General features: G+C 40.7%; 1 long non-coding RNA gene across 1 annotated transcript; it reads left to right on the plus strand.

Moving 5' to 3' along the window:
• The first annotated feature begins 4211 nt into the window (after nucleotides 1-4211).
• On the plus strand, nucleotides 4212-5074 carry LOC113017362 (uncharacterized). The gene is made up of 2 exons (XR_003271465.1): nucleotides 4212-4682; nucleotides 4817-5074. It is a non-coding gene; the product is annotated as an uncharacterized LOC113017362 (long non-coding RNA).
• The last annotated feature ends 791 nt before the right edge of the window (nucleotides 5075-5865 follow it).

Consider the following 5865-nt stretch of genomic DNA (forward strand, 5'->3'; position numbering starts at 1 on the left):
CTGCAGTGATAAACAGTTTACACATTAAACACTGAACCATAAAAGAAGCTTGAGCTGCAGCTCACAGGTCAAAGCTCAGCTGCTGCACCCAGTTATGAGTTTAAATAAATCATTAATCATGATCTTTTCCCTCTCAGCACTTTCACTTGGCCTTGGGGTGTTTTGACGGAGCTACACTGTATGTTTCAAATGTTGTAAATAAATTGGGAGTTAGGGCTGGGCAATATGGCCTAAAATCCATATCGCGGTATAATTTGAAGCATGTGCGGTAACGATATATATCGCGATATATTCTTTTCTTCTGTATAACGTATTTTCCACACTATAAGGCAGACTTACAATCCTTTAATTTTCTCAAAAATCAAGAGTGTGCCTTATGTATGAATTCTGGTTGTGCTTCGTGACCTCGAACCGATTTTGGCTGCAGAAATCTGTTAAAAATGTTTTAGCACAACTTTGGTAAGCCGCACTGCTTGATGGATCGTCAGAGCATTACGGCTGCCATAGGGAGGAGCTTCACGGAGTAATCTGGGTCCAAAACTCCGACAGCTTCAGGTCCCAAAGTCAAACGAACACTGAGAGTTAAAAACGGTCTAAATTCTTTCATCTTTAATAAAATCATCAGCGTTGCTGCTTTAGCAGATGTAACAATTAAGTTTAATATCCATGAAAACAGAATTTATTAAATTTAACGGACTTAGAAGTTAACAGGAAGTTAGCGCGCTAGTTTACACCTAAACATTTCATACCATGTTCTGACTGAGATTTTTGAAACTAATTCAAACAGCTCTGCTACCACTTCCAACATAAATGAAGACAGAAAACTAAACAGCAGTGGCGTTTGCAGGGTTACTGAAGTTGGACTACCTGGTATATAATGTTGTGCTACGTGATTGCTAGCGACACAGCTATGTTAGCATAACATTAGCACAGTGAAGCTGGAGGATGAACCCCAACTCTTTTTCCACTCGATAAAAGTTAACGTGAGTGATTCTGGTGGTCAGGGACAAATGCAGTCGCATAGCAGGATGCTGTACACGGGCCAAACTTCAGTCACGAGAACAACTGAGATCATTCATCCACAACACGAGGCTAGTTATTAATATACTGCCACAACATGGGAATAGAGCAGCTGCAGAGAATTCAACATTATTGAATCAATGTTACGGAAGTGGAGGAAGCGCAGTTTTTGGCTTTCCCCGCGTTTCAAAAGTGCTTCATCTCTTTGCTGTGACTGTCACCCGGCATAATTGCAGAGGATAATGGTTTTAACCGCTGCGATGCTTTCGACCAAAACAGGTGCAGTTTGATGACATCATCACATGCGCTGTCGCGATAGAGCGGTATAGTCAAAATCTCTATCGTTGACCAAATTTAATCGATTCTGTCGTTTATTGTTTATATCGCCCAGCCCTACTGGGTGTGATTTTGTTGTATTGGTTTGTTTTTTGGTTTTATGTTTCCATGTAGATGAATGAAGACAGATTCACTCTTACCTTTTCAAAATGTCTATAAGGTAGACGAGGTCTATGCTTTTCTGCCTCTTCACAGATAATCCCAGTGATTTTCCCTTGGTCTGAAATCTCACCTGATCTTGTGATATTGAGAGTCATCTGCCTTTGAGGCAGCTAACCAAACAGTGTTCTCTAAACTCTAACTTTAATATACTTTGATATATTTCAGATTTCTGAGCTCTGCTCTGACTCCGTGCCAGTAGCTCCTTAATATGACTTTAGTTTGATCAATAATTAACCTGCAGAAAGTTTCTGTTCCCACTCCACCACGCCGAACAACCCTGAGAACAAATAATATGATGTGGGTGTGTCTGCAGGCTTCAGCACTGTGAGCATTAAACACAATAAAAGACTCACAAGTTCCTGCTCAAAGGTCAGCTGCCTTTAGATCAATCATTAACCTGCAGCAGGATCCAGTCTTCTGCCTGTTGTGGTTGTGACAGCTGCTCGTAGGAGAGTTTGTTTGTAGGAGGTGGAGATGTTCTCAGATCAAGTGCGTAATCGTCTCTTTGTGTAGACGCTAAAAGCTGTGAGCCAAAACTCTCTGCTCTGAAACTCTTCACTCAGTCCTCACGCTGAGAGTTTAGAGGCTGAACTTCTTGTTCCTCCATAACACTTTTCATGAAACAGCAGAAATGAGCTTGTGTTTCTCAGCAGTGCGCACACAGAGAACCGATCCTCTCTGCTCAGTCTGAACAAATCAAAGTGAAACGTCAGTGAAAACACAGCTGCTGATCAAACTGTGTCAGATTAATGCCTCAATGTTTCACTGTGAGGTTAAAAAATACATAAAAACGATTTAAAGAAGTAGGAGGCAGATTTTCACAATAAGATGAACTGCTGGACTTCCTCACCGGGGGGGGTCTAGTCTACCCTCTTCCTGACCAAGGATGTTTGACCCTTTGATCAGCAACACACACACACACACACACACACACACACACACACACACACACACACACACACACACACACACACACACACAGGCAAGGTACTCTTTGTTTGTATGTAGACGTCGTATGTTAATGAACCTATGCATATTCATGTAACCTCAATAAAAGGACAGTGTTACGGGAGGACGGACGAGAGCTACTGGGGTCAAGCGAAGGAACGGCGTTTGTCTGGTTCTCTCCCGTGCACGAGTACCATGAAGAAGTTTGCCTACTTGTGTCTTGCTTAGCAGTGTAATTATATTGCCTTCAACGTTCCAGCGGATGGGTTCAAGCTACAAACCTAACACAGCTGCTGATCAAACTGTGTCAGATTAATGCCTCAATGTTTCACTGTGAGGTTAAAAAATACATAAAAATGATTTAAAGAAGTAGGAGGCAGATTTTCACAATAAGAGCACTTTGTTTTTAATTCAGTTAATGTCAAACTGTCATCAACACCTCTGTGTTGTCTCCGTCTCTGAGCAGATTCAGGCATTACTCAAATAATAAAGGCTTTTTTTCACTATTATACTTTTCATTAGTCTCCAGGTTGATGATTATAAACAGAATTATTAAAGTTTTTATCATTTCAGGCTGAAAATCAACATGAATTTGGTTCTAATCAAAGAAGCTCCTTTAATGTGTGTCATTAAAATCCTCACACAGACTTAAAAAGGCGACATTAACATTAAAATAAATGAAAGAAGCTTCAGCTGAGAGCTTCATGCAGTCATCATCAGCAGCTCATAGCAGTCACAGCTCTTTATTACGCAGCTTTGCAGGAATTAAAGTGGCTGAAGTGTCAGAGTTTGTGTGAGAAGCTGCTTCATGGACAGCTGTACACACGTCTTTATTATTTCTTCATAAATCAAACACACAGGTTTGTCTGCAGATGATTTAAAGTGTGTCGTTGTGCAGTTAAAGCTGTTTGTGTGACGCCCTGACCTCCTGTGAATGAAACAGCCAATCAGATCCATCAGAGAGAGAGCAGGAAGTGTTGTGTGTTTGTGACAGAACAAGGAAACAGTGATGATGATGAACATAAAGGTCCTCTGATGTTTCCTGTTACAGTAACGCTTGTTCATCTGTTGCTCTCCTACACTTTCCTATAAATAAAGGAGAAAAAGTCCGTTTAGTTTCATTTCCTACAGCTCAGAGTTACACTTCACATTCCTGCTGTCACATCAAAAAGCTTCACTTTGGTCCAACATCTACATGTTAACATGAAACACAGACAGACTCAGAACATCTGGAACATCTGCACTTTGACCCAAACTGTTATAGCAGGATATTTTCTGCATATTTCTTATGTTGGACCTGTTTGAACTGTAAACGACCTGTAATCATCTGTAAATGGTGTGAGACACACTGAGGCCACCTACAGGGCAGCTGGGGAACAGCAGGGATCTGAAATCATATGAGACGTTAGTGAGTGAGAAGAACAAACGGACTTAAGATGGCTCGAAGTGATCAAAGTTGATCTAAAACAGAAGATAAATCCACTGATTCTTTGTAAAGTTCATCTGCTGCTCACATGAATCCTGTGATGAAAGATTTATTTCACTGAATGTTTCTTCAAAGCTCATTTCAACCTGTTGAAGTCATGAATGAAAGTGCAGACTGAGAGTGGATCACATGATGTTTGAGGTGTGTCATGTGACATGTTCAGTATTGTCACACATGTCTAGATTGTCCCTGATATCATAACTGCTCAAACACTGATGATTATATTTGAAGAATTATTCCTGATGGCAGCAAAGTTTGAATGGAGCTCTCTGTCTGTGCTGATTTGTCGCCCTCTGGAGGTCAAAGCACAAACCTACAGGGCAGCTGGGGAACAGCAGGGATCTGAAATCATACGAGATGTTAGTGAGAAGTTAGAACAAACGGACTTAAGATGGCTCGAAGTGATCAAAGTTGGTCTAAAACAGAAGATAAATCCAAAGCAGCATCAGATGAATGTTACCATTTCCAGTTACGGTGCCCTTCATCTAATATGGAAATGTGTTGTTTTTTTTTGCCGTGTTGTTGTTCTTCCTATTGTGTTTAGGCCAGAGATGCTCTTCAAACAGCTGACAGACATGACCACATTACAAGAACATGGTGTGAGTCCGATTTGATATTCCAGTCAACGCTGAGAGACCTTAACCAGGAAGTCAGAGGTCAGCTGATGCTGCGAGCAGGAAGTGAACCAAGGGAAAGGTCCACTCTACTCAATCTCAAAGAAAATATGCTGGTATTTGTTGATGTTGATGGTACAATAAAAATATATAATATAATAAATAATAAAATATCATGTGATGATGAGATGTGTTGTTGGTGTTTGTATTTTCTGTAAATGTCTTTTTTAATGTAAATGCTTTGTTCCAGACGGACAGCGAATCAGTTGCTGTACGATGACATCATCTTGATGTTGACGAGGAGGGCGAGAAAAACTAGTTTTGTCCTGCAGATGGCGATCTTGCACCGTGTTCAGAGAGCCGACACTTTGATGGTGCTGCTCTACTCAGCTTACTTTAGCCTGGGTTGGACTCTATATGAGCAGCTTCCACTCTGGTTTCACTCTTAAACACACTTGTTTGATTTCACTTGTAAAAGTTGAAGAATAAATATTTTATTACAAAATTATTTGTTGATGCATTTTTTTAGGGTCAAATATCTTGTTTGATTTGAGGAATGAACTGTTAGGGTGGAAAAAGTGAATCAGGTTAAAATAGTGGTGCTTTATATCAGTGAAGATGTATAATGTAATTTAAAATGTTGATGATGGGTTGTAGTGGGCTTGTACTTACAAAACTGCCTCATTTTATTGGAACGATCCACAGTTGCATCCATTCACGGATGACATCTGACATCATTTGACATCTGGTCTGAACACGTTTGTACACAAGATGCCTCAGTTCTGGATGTTCCCACAGACTCCTCTGTGCACCTAAAGAAAAGGTCAAGGGTCAGCAGCACATGTAGTTGGGACAATTCTTCAGTCGCACAAACTACACAATGATTTTCCTCCAATGACGACTTTTCACTTGCAGAAATGGTCCTGTGTGATTTCCAGGCTGTGATATAAAAACTAGTTCCTAATGGCAGCGACTCACTCAGTAAACATGTGTTTCCTTCACCAACCTCACACACAGATCCAATAAGATCAGGAAGTGGGCAGTATAGTACAATATGTGTTATTCTGTGCTGCACTGCCCAAACTAAAGATCTGCTGAAGTGTTGGAAATGATCCAGATGTTTATTTTGGACGATACAGCAGAAGATCAGACATGAAAGTGGAGATAACACAGAAGACCTGCAGCAAAGGTCAGAGGTCAGACTGGGCCCTGGATTCAACAATGAGCCAATGATCATCAAGCAGTGACTAAAGCAGAGCCCTGACGTTCTGACATTCATCACACAGTCAGAACAAATGT

This window comes from Astatotilapia calliptera, unplaced genomic scaffold, assembly GCF_900246225.1.
Source record: "Astatotilapia calliptera unplaced genomic scaffold, fAstCal1.2 U_scaffold_11, whole genome shotgun sequence".
In the NCBI taxonomy this organism is placed as follows: Eukaryota; Metazoa; Chordata; class Actinopteri; order Cichliformes; family Cichlidae; genus Astatotilapia; species Astatotilapia calliptera.